Source organism: Ambystoma mexicanum, chromosome 2q (genome assembly GCF_040938575.1).
Source record: "Ambystoma mexicanum isolate Mex_15411 chromosome 2q, UKY_AmexF1_1, whole genome shotgun sequence".
Classification (NCBI taxonomy): domain Eukaryota; kingdom Metazoa; phylum Chordata; class Amphibia; order Caudata; family Ambystomatidae; genus Ambystoma; species Ambystoma mexicanum.
In genome coordinates this window covers 128,666,281-128,678,927 of record NC_090924.1, presented here as the reverse complement: position 1 = coordinate 128,678,927, position 12,647 = coordinate 128,666,281, and the positions used below count along the sequence as shown (strand labels likewise).

The 12,647-nt window shown below is 47.4% G+C and overlaps 11 non-coding genes across 11 annotated transcripts; all 11 read right to left on the bottom strand.

Annotated features, from left to right (window-relative positions):
* Positions 1 to 1,178: 1,178 nt before the first annotated feature.
* Positions 1,179 to 1,251, bottom strand: TRNAV-CAC (transfer RNA valine (anticodon CAC)). Its single transcript has one exon. It is a non-coding gene; the product is annotated as a tRNA-Val (tRNA).
* Positions 1,252 to 1,671: 420 nt separating this feature from the next.
* Positions 1,672 to 1,743, bottom strand: TRNAP-UGG (transfer RNA proline (anticodon UGG)). Its single transcript has one exon. It is a non-coding gene; the product is annotated as a tRNA-Pro (tRNA).
* Positions 1,744 to 3,058: 1,315 nt separating this feature from the next.
* Positions 3,059 to 3,131, bottom strand: TRNAV-CAC (transfer RNA valine (anticodon CAC)). The gene has a single exon. It is a non-coding gene; the product is annotated as a tRNA-Val (tRNA).
* Positions 3,132 to 3,551: 420 nt separating this feature from the next.
* Positions 3,552 to 3,623, bottom strand: TRNAP-UGG (transfer RNA proline (anticodon UGG)). The gene has a single exon. It is a non-coding gene; the product is annotated as a tRNA-Pro (tRNA).
* A 1,315-nt stretch (positions 3,624 to 4,938) lies between these two features.
* TRNAV-CAC (transfer RNA valine (anticodon CAC)) lies at positions 4,939 to 5,011 on the bottom strand. The gene has a single exon. It is a non-coding gene; the product is annotated as a tRNA-Val (tRNA).
* A 420-nt stretch (positions 5,012 to 5,431) lies between these two features.
* TRNAP-UGG (transfer RNA proline (anticodon UGG)) lies at positions 5,432 to 5,503 on the bottom strand. Its single transcript has one exon. It is a non-coding gene; the product is annotated as a tRNA-Pro (tRNA).
* A 1,315-nt stretch (positions 5,504 to 6,818) lies between these two features.
* Positions 6,819 to 6,891, bottom strand: TRNAV-CAC (transfer RNA valine (anticodon CAC)). The gene has a single exon. It is a non-coding gene; the product is annotated as a tRNA-Val (tRNA).
* Positions 6,892 to 7,311: 420 nt separating this feature from the next.
* Positions 7,312 to 7,383, bottom strand: TRNAP-UGG (transfer RNA proline (anticodon UGG)). Its single transcript has one exon. It is a non-coding gene; the product is annotated as a tRNA-Pro (tRNA).
* Positions 7,384 to 10,586: 3,203 nt separating this feature from the next.
* TRNAV-CAC (transfer RNA valine (anticodon CAC)) lies at positions 10,587 to 10,659 on the bottom strand. The gene has a single exon. It is a non-coding gene; the product is annotated as a tRNA-Val (tRNA).
* A 420-nt stretch (positions 10,660 to 11,079) lies between these two features.
* TRNAR-UCG (transfer RNA arginine (anticodon UCG)) lies at positions 11,080 to 11,151 on the bottom strand. Its single transcript has one exon. It is a non-coding gene; the product is annotated as a tRNA-Arg (tRNA).
* Positions 11,152 to 12,470: 1,319 nt separating this feature from the next.
* TRNAV-CAC (transfer RNA valine (anticodon CAC)) lies at positions 12,471 to 12,543 on the bottom strand. The gene has a single exon. It is a non-coding gene; the product is annotated as a tRNA-Val (tRNA).
* Positions 12,544 to 12,647: the final 104 nt, after the last annotated feature.

Below are 12,647 nucleotides of genomic sequence, written 5' to 3'. Positions count from 1 at the left end.
GCTCTGACTGTCTTCACAGGTCTCCTCCTCATCCCGAAGGTTGGTGGCCCATTGACATCAGGGTGGAAGGTGCTTGCGATACACTGTTCCTTCCTTCCTTCCTTCCTTCCTTCCTTCCTTTATTCCTCTTATGCTGTTTATGTAATAAGAGGGGACGATACACAGAAGAGAGAAAGTGGCCCAACACACTAGACTAGCAGTCTTCTGATCAATCTGCAGCTGGCAAGGTGGGGGAGAGCCTTTATTTTGCACCTGCTGGGATCTGCATTGGCAGAAGCTCTGAGGGCTGGGCCTTTCCTTTTGCCTGTAAAAACAAAAAGCAGCCCTCCTCCCTCCAGCCCTGAGAGCATGGGCGTGACACTGGAAAAAGCAGCATCTCCCCTTTGGTAAAGATGACCATTGCACAGCTGCTCACTCAGAGCTCGATCGTGCTCGATCAGGCGAGATATATTTAGGTCACCAGCAAAGTCTGTTCTCTTTTCTTGCGTAGGGTGAGCATTCACAGAGCCCTGCTTCGTTGACAAGAGTGCAAAAGGTGTATACTAAAAGCTTTCTGCTTTACTTGAGCGCCATGGCCGTTATTATATTTTGGCTGCTCCAAGCAATCTCTGTCCAGCCGATGCAAATTTCCAGCTCAAATTTTCCCAGCACTCAAAAAGTCCCTCCTCCCGCCAGCTCTGCTTTCAGGAAGTTCAGCAGAAGCAGTCCAACTTCTGTTCCCACTTCAGAGGAAAAGCTTTCTCGGGCCAGAGAAAGCCAGGGAATCACTGTACCGGCAAGTGCATTTCTTACAACTGGTAATCCCTCAGAACACAGAAATGAAGAAGCTGTATATGAAAATGTATTATTTCTTTGGTACACTAACCTATGTAACTAATATGGACCATTTCAGAGGACGGAGCGGACCCAACTGTGATCCCAGAGACCCAAATACCCAGCAGTAGGGAAAATAAATCCTCTCTGTGCTCTGCAACATTACATACACAAAATGCAAGCGCGTGCATTTTTTTATTGGCCCCATATACAGAATACATGTGAGGATGCTTGCCTTCCCAGTGTATTTCTCAAGCTCTTGAGAGCATATGCTATTTCCATGGGAACGCAAATAAGTTCATACTTTACATTTGTGTGTGACAAAAGGGGAAAAAAACTATTTTGTGTAAAATGCCAGCAGAGAGTGTTTCTGCCCGGTCTCGAACCGGGGACCTTTCGCGTGTGAGGCGAACGTGATAACCACTACACTACAGAAACAGCTGCTTGCTCACCTTTGTAGGGACTGGGAGAACAGGTGCAAAGGGCAGTGCAAGTGGACCTGCTTAAAGACTAATCAAATGCCTTGCGCCTGAAGCTCACACAATCCAGCCTAAAACATACGTCCTATCAAGCATGCGCACATATACAAGTATGCCAGCTGAGGGCCTATGCAGCGTACAGAGGGAAGGACATATTTCCACTTTGAGATCGGACGGCCAAAACTCACAAGCAAATCAAGGAATGTTACTGAGAGCTAACAGAGAACACAAAGTGCTTGTCGCAAGGACATGGCACGCAAAGAGGTTCAGGAAGTGAATTGTTCATCGACTACTGCTTACCGAGAAAACCAGAGAGTCTGTCCAATGAAAATAACATTGAAAAAACAAAAAAAAGGAGCTCAAGTTAACCACCTTGATTGGGCTCGTCCGGGATTTGAACCCGGGACCTCTCGCACCCAAAGCGAGAATCATACCCCTAGACCAACGAGCCACGGTCCTTTGAGCATTTGACGGAATTGTCCTCAGCGTTTGCACCCCCCTTAGGATTCGAGGCCAAGAATGCCTATTCCTGAAGTTTGTTCCTGCCGCTGAAAGCCTTGTCGGTGTATGAGCCAAATGAATGCCCCAGTCGGCACGCTCTGACTGTCTTCACAGGTCTCCTCCTCATCCCGAAGGTTGGTGGCCCATTGACATCAGGGTGGAAGGTGCTTGCGATACACTGTTCCTTCCTTCCTTCCTTCCTTCCTTTATTCCTCTTATGCTGTTTATGTAATAAGAGGGGACGATACACAGAAGAGAGAAAGTGGCCCAACACACTAGACTAGCAGTCTTCTGATCAATCTGCAGCTGGCAAGGTGGGGGAGAGCCTTTATTTTGCACCTGCTGGGATCTGCATTGGCAGAAGCTCTGAGGGCTGGGCCTTTCCTTTTGCCTGTAAAAACAAAAAGCAGCCCTCCTCCCTCCAGCCCTGAGAGCATGGGCGTGACACTGGAAAAAGCAGCATCTCCCCTTTGGTAAAGATGACCATTGCACAGCTGCTCACTCAGAGCTCGATCGTGCTCGATCAGGCGAGATATATTTAGGTCACCAGCAAAGTCTGTTCTCTTTTCTTGCGTAGGGTGAGCATTCACAGAGCCCAGCTTCGTTGACAAGAGTGCAAAAGGTGTATACTAAAAGCTTTCTGCTTTACTTGAGCGCCATGGCCGTTATTATATTTTGGCTGCTCCAAGCAATCTCTGTCCAGCCGATGCAAATTTCCAGCTCAAATTTTCCCAGCACTCAAAAAGTCCCTCCTCCCGCCAGCTCTGCTTTCAGGAAGTTCAGCAGAAGCAGTCCAACTTCTGTTCCCACTTCAGAGGAAAAGCTTTCTCGGGCCAGAGAAAGCCAGGGAATCACTGTACCGGCAAGTGCATTTCTTACAACTGGTAATCCCTCAGAACACAGAAATGAAGAAGCTGTATATGAAAATGTATTATTTCTTTGGTACACTAACCTATGTAACTAATATGGACCATTTCAGAGGACGGAGCGGACCCAACTGTGATCCCAGAGACCCAAATACCCAGCAGTAGGGAAAATAAATCCTCTCTGTGCTCTGCAACATTACATACACAAAATGCAAGCGCGTGCATTTTTTTATTGGCCCCATATACAGAATACATGTGAGGATGCTTGCCTTCCCAGTGTATTTCTCAAGCTCTTGAGAGCATATGCTATTTCCATGGGAACGCAAATAAGTTCATACTTTACATTTGTGTGTGACAAAAGGGGAAAAAAACTATTTTGTGTAAAATGCCAGCAGAGAGTGTTTCTGCCCGGTCTCGAACCGGGGACCTTTCGCGTGTGAGGCGAACGTGATAACCACTACACTACAGAAACGGCTGCTTGCTCACCTTTGTAGGGACTGGGAGAACAGGTGCAAAGGGCAGTGCAAGTGGACCTGCTTAAAGACTAATCAAATGCCTTGCGCCTGAAGCTCACACAATCCAGCCTAAAACATACGTCCTATCAAGCATGCGCACATATACAAGTATGCCAGCTGAGGGCCTATGCAGCGTACAGAGGGAAGGACATATTTCCACTTTGAGATCGGACGGCCAAAACTCACAAGCAAATCAAGGAATGTTACTGAGAGCTAACAGAGAACACAAAGTGCTTGTCGCAAGGACATGGCACGCAAAGAGGTTCAGGAAGTGAATTGTTCATCGACTACTGCTTACCGAGAAAACCAGAGAGTCTGTCCAATGAAAATAACATTGAAAAAACAAAAAAAAGGAGCTCAAGTTAACCACCTTGATTGGGCTCGTCCGGGATTTGAACCCGGGACCTCTCGCACCCAAAGCGAGAATCATACCCCTAGACCAACGAGCCACGGTCCTTTGAGCATTTGACGGAATTGTCCTCAGCGTTTGCACCCCCCTTAGGATTCGAGGCCAAGAATGCCTATTCCTGAAGTTTGTTCCTGCCGCTGAAAGCCTTGTCGGTGTATGAGCCAAATGAATGCCCCAGTCGGCACGCTCTGACTGTCTTCACAGGTCTCCTCCTCATCCCGAAGGTTGGTGGCCCATTGACATCAGGGTGGAAGGTGCTTGCGATACACTGTTCCTTCCTTCCTTCCTTCCTTCCTTTATTCCTCTTATGCTGTTTATGTAATAAGAGGGGACGATACACAGAAGAGAGAAAGTGGCCCAACACACTAGACTAGCAGTCTTCTGATCAATCTGCAGCTGGCAAGGTGGGGGAGAGCCTTTATTTTGCACCTGCTGGGATCTGCATTGGCAGAAGCTCTGAGGGCTGGGCCTTTCCTTTTGCCTGTAAAAACAAAAAGCAGCCCTCCTCCCTCCAGCCCTGAGAGCATGGGCGTGACACTGGAAAAAGCAGCATCTCCCCTTTGGTAAAGATGACCATTGCACAGCTGCTCACTCAGAGCTCGATCGTGCTCGATCAGGCGAGATATATTTAGGTCACCAGCAAAGTCTGTTCTCTTTTCTTGCATAGGGTGAGCATTCACAGAGCCCAGCTTCGTTGACAAGAGTGCAAAAGGTGTATACTAAAAGCTTTCTGCTTTACTTGAGCGCCATGGCCGTTATTATATTTTGGCTGCTCCAAGCAATCTCTGTCCAGCCGATGCAAATTTCCAGCTCAAATTTTCCCAGCACTCAAAAAGTCCCTCCTCCCGCCAGCTCTGCTTTCAGGAAGTTCAGCAGAAGCAGTCCAACTTCTGTTCCCACTTCAGAGGAAAAGCTTTCTCGGGCCAGAGAAAGCCAGGGAATCACTGTACCGGCAAGTGCATTTCTTACAACTGGTAATCCCTCAGAACACAGAAATGAAGAAGCTGTATATGAAAATGTATTATTTCTTTGGTACACTAACCTATGTAACTAATATGGACCATTTCAGAGGACGGAGCGGACCCAACTGTGATCCCAGAGACCCAAATACCCAGCAGTAGGGAAAATAAATCCTCTCTGTGCTCTGCAACATTACATACACAAAATGCAAGCGCGTGCATTTTTTTATTGGCCCCATATACAGAATACATGTGAGGATGCTTGCCTTCCCAGTGTATTTCTCAAGCTCTTGAGAGCATATGCTATTTCCATGGGAACGCAAATAAGTTCATACTTTACATTTGTGTGTGACAAAAGGGGAAAAAAACTATTTTGTGTAAAATGCCATCAGAGAGTGTTTCTGCCCGGTCTCGAACCGGGGACCTTTCGCGTGTGAGGCGAACGTGATAACCACTACACTACAGAAACAGCTGCTTGCTCACCTTTGTAGGGACTGGGAGAACAGGTGCAAAGGGCAGTGCAAGTGGACCTGCTTAAAGACTAATCAAATGCCTTGCGCCTGAAGCTCACACAATCCAGCCTAAAACATACGTCCTATCAAGCATGCGCACATATACAAGTATGCCAGCTGAGGGCCTATGCAGCGTACAGAGGGAAGGACATATTTCCACTTTGAGATCGGACGGCCAAAACTCACAAGCAAATCAAGGAATGTTACTGAGAGCTAACAGAGAACACAAAGTGCTTGTCGCAAGGACATGGCACGCAAAGAGGTTCAGGAAGTGAATTGTTCATCGACTACTGCTTACCGAGAAAACCAGAGAGTCTGTCCAATGAAAATAACATTGAAAAAACAAAAAAAAGGAGCTCAAGTTAACCACCTTGATTGGGCTCGTCCGGGATTTGAACCCGGGACCTCTCGCACCCAAAGCGAGAATCATACCCCTAGACCAACGAGCCACGGTCCTTTGAGCATTTGACGGAATTGTCCTCAGCGTTTGCACCCCCCTTAGGATTCGAGGCCAAGAATGCCTATTCCTGAAGTTTGTTCCTGCCGCTGAAAGCCTTGTCGGTGTATGAGCCAAATGAATGCCCCAGTCGGCACGCTCTGACTGTCTTCACAGGTCTCCTCCTCATCCCGAAGGTTGGTGGCCCATTGACATCAGGGTGGAAGGTGCTTGCGATACACTGTTCCTTCCTTCCTTCCTTCCTTCCTTTATTCCTCTTATGCTGTTTATGTAATAAGAGGGGACGATACACAGAAGAGAGAAAGTGGCCCAACACACTAGACTAGCAGTCTTCTGATCAATCTGCAGCTGGCAAGGTGGGGGAGAGCCTTTATTTTGCACCTGCTGGGATCTGCATTGGCATAAGCTCTGAGGGCTGGGCCTTTCCTTTTGCCTGTAAAAACAAAAAGCAGCCCTCCTCCCTCCAGCCCTGAGAGCATGGGCGTGACACTGGAAAAAGCAGCATCTCCCCTTTGGTAAAGATGACCATTGCACAGCTGCTCACTCAGAGCTCGATCGTGCTCGATCAGGCGAGATATATTTAGGTCACCAGCAAAGTCTGTTCTCTTTTCTTGCGTAGGGTGAGCATTCACAGAGCCCAGCTTCGTTGACAAGAGTGCAAAAGGTGTATACTAAAAGCTTTCTGCTTTACTTGAGCGCCATGGCCGTTATTATATTTTGGCTGCTCCAAGCAATCTCTGTCCAGCCGATGCAAATTTCCAGCTCAAATTTTCCCAGCACTCAAAAAGTCCCTCCTCCCGCCAGCTCTGCTTTCAGGAAGTTCAGCAGAAGCAGTCCAACTTCTGTTCCCACTTCAGAGGAAAAGCTTTCTCGGGCCAGAGAAAGCCAGGGAATCACTGTACCGGCAAGTGCATTTCTTACAACTGGTAATCCCTCAGAACACAGAAATGAAGAAGCTGTATATGAAAATGTATTATTTCTTTGGTACACTAACCTATGTAACTAATATGGACCATTTCAGAGGACGGAGCGGACCCAACTGTGATCCCAGAGACCCAAATACCCAGCAGTAGGGAAAATAAATCCTCTCTGTGCTCTGCAACATTACATACACAAAATGCAAGCGCGTGCATTTTTTTATTGGCCCCATATACAGAATACATGTGAGGATGCTTGCCTTCCCAGTGTATTTCTCAAGCTCTTGAGAGCATATGCTATTTCCATGGGAACGCAAATAAGTTCATACTTTACATTTGTGTGTGACAAAAGGGGAAAAAAACTATTTTGTGTAAAATGCCAGCAGAGAGTGTTTCTGCCCGGTCTCGAACCGGGGACCTTTCGCGTGTGAGGCGAACGTGATAACCACTACACTACAGAAACAGCTGCTTGCTCACCTTTGTAGGGACTGGGAGAACAGGTGCAAAGGGCAGTGCAAGTGGACCTGCTTAAAGACTAATCAAATGCCTTGCGCCTGAAGCTCACACAATCCAGCCTAAAACATACGTCCTATCAAGCATGCGCACATATACAAGTATGCCAGCTGAGGGCCTATGCAGCGTACAGAGGGAAGGACATATTTCCACTTTGAGATCGGACGGCCAAAACTCACAAGCAAATCAAGGAATGTTACTGAGAGCTAACAGAGAACACAAAGTGCTTGTCGCAAGGACATGGCACGCAAAGAGGTTCAGGAAGTGAATTGTTCATCGACTACTGCTTACCGAGAAAACCAGAGAGTCTGTCCAATGAAAATAACATTGAAAAAACAAAAAAAAGGAGCTCAAGTTAACCACCTTGATTGGGCTCGTCCGGGATTTGAACCCTGGACCTCTCGCACCCAAAGCGAGAATCATACCCCTAGACCAACGAGCCACGGTCCTTTGAGCATTTGACGGAATTGTCCTCAGCGTTTGCACCCCCCTTAGGATTCGAGGCCAAGAATGCCTATTCCTGAAGTTTGTTCCTGCCGCTGAAAGCCTTGTCGGTGTATGAGCCAAATGAATGCCCCAGTCGGCACGCTCTGACTGTCTTCACAGGTCTCCTCCTCATCCCGAAGGTTGGTGGCCCATTGACATCAGGGTGGAAGGTGCTTGCGATACACTGTTCCTTCCTTCCTTCCTTCCTTCCTTCCTTCCTTCCTTTATTCCTCTTATGCTGTTTATGTAATAAGAGGGGACGATACACAGAAGAGAGAAAGTGGCCCAACACACTAGACTAGCAGTCTTCTGATCAAGCTGCAGCTGGCAAGGTGGGGGAGAGCCTTTATTTTGCACCTGCTGGGATCTGCATTGGCAGAAGCTCTGAGGGCTGGGCCTTTCCTTTTGCCTGTAAAAACAAAAAGCAGCCCTCCTCCCTCCAGCCCTGAGAGCATGGGCGTGACACTGGAAAAAGCAGCATCTCCCCTTTGGTAAAGATGACCATTGCACAGCTGCTCACTCAGAGCTCGATCGTGCTCGATCAGGCGAGATATATTTAGGTCACCAGCAAAGTCTGTTCTCTTTTCTTGCGTAGGGTGAGCATTCACAGAGCCCAGCTTCGTTGACAAGAGTGCAAAAGGTGTATACTAAAAGCTTTCTGCTTTACTTGAGCGCCATGGCCGTTATTATATTTTGGCTGCTCCAAGCAATCTCTGTCCAGCCGATGCAAATTTCCAGCTCAAATTTTCCCAGCACTCAAAAAGTCCCTCCTCCCGCCAGCTCTGCTTTCAGGAAGTTCAGCAGAAGCAGTCCAACTTCTGTTCCCACTTCAGAGGAAAAGCTTTCTCGGGCCAGAGAAAGCCAGGGAATCACTGTACCGGCAAGTGCATTTCTTACAACTGGTAATCCCTCAGAACACAGAAATGAAGAAGCTGTATATGAAAATGTATTATTTCTTTGGTACACTAACCTATGTAACTAATATGGACCATTTCAGAGGACGGAGCGGACCCAACTGTGATCCCAGAGACCCAAATACCCAGCAGTAGGGAAAATAAATCCTCTCTGTGCTCTGCAACATTACATACACAAAATGCAAGCGCGTGCATTTTTTTATTGGCCCCATATACAGAATACATGTGAGGATGCTTGCCTTCCCAGTGTATTTCTCAAGCTCTTGAGAGCATATGCTATTTCCATGGGAACGCAAATAAGTTCATACTTTACATTTGTGTGTGACAAAAGGGGAAAAAAACTATTTTGTGTAAAATGCCAGCAGAGAGTGTTTCTGGGACCTTTCGCGTGTGAGGCGAACGTGATAACCACTACACTACAGAAACAGCTGCTTGCTCACCTTTGTAGGGACTGGGAGAACAGGTGCAAAGGGCAGTGCAAGTGGACCTGCTTAAAGACTAATCAAATGCCTTGCGCCTGAAGCTCACACAATCCAGCCTAAAACATACGTCCTATCAAGCATGCGCACATATACAAGTATGCCAGCTGAGGGCCTATGCAGCGTACAGAGGGAAGGACATATTTCCACTTTGAGATCGGACGGCCAAAACTCACAAGCAAATCAAGGAATGTTACTGAGAGCTAACAGAGAACACAAAGTGCTTGTCGCAAGGACATGGCACGCAAAGAGGTTCAGGAAGTGAATTGTTCATCGACTACTGCTTACCGAGAAAACCAGAGAGTCTGTCCAATGAAAATAACATTGAAAAAACAAAAAAAAGGAGCTCAAGTTAACCACCTTGATTGGGCTCTTCCGGGATTTGAACCCGGGACCTCTCGCACCCAAAGCGAGAATCATACCCCTAGACCAACGAGCCACGGTCCTTTGAGCATTTGACGGAATTGTCCTCAGCGTTTGCACCCCCCTTAGGATTCGAGGCCAAGAATGCCTATTCCTGAAGTTTGTTCCTGCCGCTGAAAGCCTTGTCGGTGTATGAGCCAAATGAATGCCCCAGTCGGCACGCTCTGACTGTCTTCACAGGTCTCCTCCTCATCCCGAAGGTTGGTGGCCCATTGACATCAGGGTGGAAGGTGCTTGCGATACACTGTTCCTTCCTTCCTTCCTTCCTTCCTTCCTTCCTTCCTTTATTCCTCTTATGCTGTTTATGTAATAAGAGGGGACGATACACAGAAGAGAGAAAGTGGCCCAACACACTAGACTAGCAGTCTTCTGATCAAGCTGCAGCTGGCAAGGTGGGGGAGAGCCTTTATTTTGCACCTGCTGGGATCTGCATTGGCAGAAGCTCTGAGGGCTGGGCCTTTCCTTTTGCCTGTAAAAACAAAAAGCAGCCCTCCTCCCTCCAGCCCTGAGAGCATGGGCGTGACACTGGAAAAAGCAGCATCTCCCCTTTGGTAAAGATGACCATTGCACAGCTGCTCACTCAGAGCTCGATCGTGCTCGATCAGGCGAGATATATTTAGGTCACCAGCAAAGTCTGTTCTCTTTTCTTGCGTAGGGTGAGCATTCACAGAGCCCAGCTTCGTTGACAAGAGTGCAAAAGGTGTATACTAAAAGCTTTCTGCTTTACTTGAGCGCCATGGCCGTTATTATATTTTGGCTGCTCCAAGCAATCTCTGTCCAGCCGATGCAAATTTCCAGCTCAAATTTTCCCAGCACTCAAAAAGTCCCTCCTCCCGCCAGCTCTGCTTTCAGGAAGTTCAGCAGAAGCAGTCCAACTTCTGTTCCCACTTCAGAGGAAAAGCTTTCTCGGGCCAGAGAAAGCCAGGGAATCACTGTACCGGCAAGTGCATTTCTTACAACTGGTAATCCCTCAGAACACAGAAATGAAGAAGCTATATATGAAAATGTATTATTTCTTTGGTACACTAACCTATGTAACTAATATGGACCATTTCAGAGGACGGAGCGGACCCAACTGTGATCCCAGAGACCCAAATACCCAGCAGTAGGGAAAATAAATCCTCTCTGTGCTCTGCAACATTACATACACAAAATGCAAGCGCGTGCATTTTTTTATTGGCCCCATATACAGAATACATGTGAGGATGCTTGCCTTCCCAGTGTATTTCTCAAGCTCTTGAGAGCATATGCTATTTCCATGGGAACGCAAATAAGTTCATACTTTACATTTGTGTGTGACAAAAGGGGAAAAAAACTATTTTGTGTAAAATGCCAGCAGAGAGTGTTTCTGCCCGGTCTCGAACCGGGGACCTTTCGCGTGTGAGGCGAACGTGATAACCACTACACTACAGAAACAGCTGCTTGCTCACCTTTGTAGGGACTGGGAGAACAGGTGCAAAGGGCAGTGCAAGTGGACCTGCTTAAAGACTAATCAAATGCCTTGCGCCTGAAGCTCACACAATCCAGCCTAAAACATACGTCCTATCAAGCATGCGCACATATACAAGTATGCCAGCTGAGGGCCTATGCAGCGTACAGAGGGAAGGACATATTTCCACTTTGAGATCGGACGGCCAAAACTCACAAGCAAATCAAGGAATGTTACTGAGAGCTAACAGAGAACACAAAGTGCTTGTCGCAAGGACATGGCACACAAAGAGGTTCAGGAAGTGAATTGTTCATCGACTACTGCTTACCGAGAAAACCAGAGAGTCTGTCCAATGAAAATAACATTGAAAAAACAAAAAAAAGGAGCTCAAGTTAACCACCTTGATTGGGCTCGTCCGGGATTTGAACCCTGGACCTCTCGCACCGAAAGCGAGAATCATACCCCTAGACCAACGAGCCACGGTCCTTTGAGCATTTGACGGAATTGTCCTCAGCGTTTGCACCCCCCTTAGGATTCTAGGCCAAGAATGCCTATTCCTGAAGTTTGTTCCTGCCGCTGAAAGCCTTGTCGGTGTATGAGCCAAATGAATGCCCCAGTCGGCACGCTCTGACTGTCTTCACAGGTCTCCTCCTCATCCCGAAGGTTGGTGGCCCATTGACATCAGGGTGGAAGGTGCTTGCGATACACTGTTCCTTCCTTCCTTCCTTCCTTCCTTCCTTTATTCCTCTTATGCTGTTTATGTAATAAGAGGGGACGATACACAGAAGAGAGAAAGTGGCCCAACACACTAGACTAGCAGTCTTCTGATCAATCTGCAGCTGGCAAGGTGGGGGAGAGCCTTTATTTTGCACCTGCTGGGATCTGCATTGGCAGAAGCTCTGAGGGCTGGGCCTTTCCTTTTGCCTGTAAAAACAAAAAGCAGCCCTCCTCCCTCCAGCCCTGAGAGCATGGGCGTGACACTGGAAAAAGCAGCATCTCCCCTTTGGTAAAGATGACCATTGCACAGCTGCTCACTCAGAGCTCGATCGTGCTCGATCAGGCGAGATATATTTAGGTCACCAGCAAAGTCTGTTCTCTTTTCTTGCGTAGGGTGAGCATTCACAGAGCCCAGCTTCGTTGACAAGAGTGCAAAAGGTGTATACTAAAAGCTTTCTGCTTTACTTGAGCGCCATGGCCGTTATTATATTTTGGCTGCTCCAAGCAATCTCTGTCCAGCCGATGCAAATTTCCAGCTCAAATTTTCCCAGCACTCAAAAAGTCCCTCCTCCCGCCAGCTCTGCTTTCAGGAAGTTCAGCAGAAGCAGTCCAACTTCTGTTCCCACTTCAGAGGAAAAGCTTTCTCGGGCCAGAGAAAGCCAGGGAATCACTGTACCGGCAAGTGCATTTCTTACAACTGGTAATCCCTCAGAACACAGAAATGAAGAAGCTGTATATGAAAATGTATTATTTCTTTGGTACACTAACCTATGTAACTAATATGGACCATTTCAGAGGACGGAGCGGACCCAACTGTGATCCCAGAGACCCAAATACCCAGCAGTAGGGAAAATAAATCCTCTCTGTGCTCTGCAACATTACATACACAAAATGCAAGCGCGTGCATTTTTTTATTGGCCCCATATACAGAATACATGTGAGGATGCTTGCCTTCCCAGTGTATTTCTCAAGCTCTTGAGAGCATATGCTATTTCCATGGGAACGCAAATAAGTTCATACTTTACATTTGTGTGTGACAAAAGGGGAAAAAAACTATTTTGTGTAAAATGCCAGCAGAGAGTGTTTCTGCCCGGTCTCGAACCGGGGACCTTTCGCGTGTGAGGCGAACGTGATAACCACTACACTACAGAAACAGCTGCTTGCTCACCTTTGTAGGGACTGGGAGAACAGGTGCAAAGGGCAGTGCAAGTGGACCTGCTTAAAGACTAATCAAATGCCTTGCGCCTGAAGCTCACAC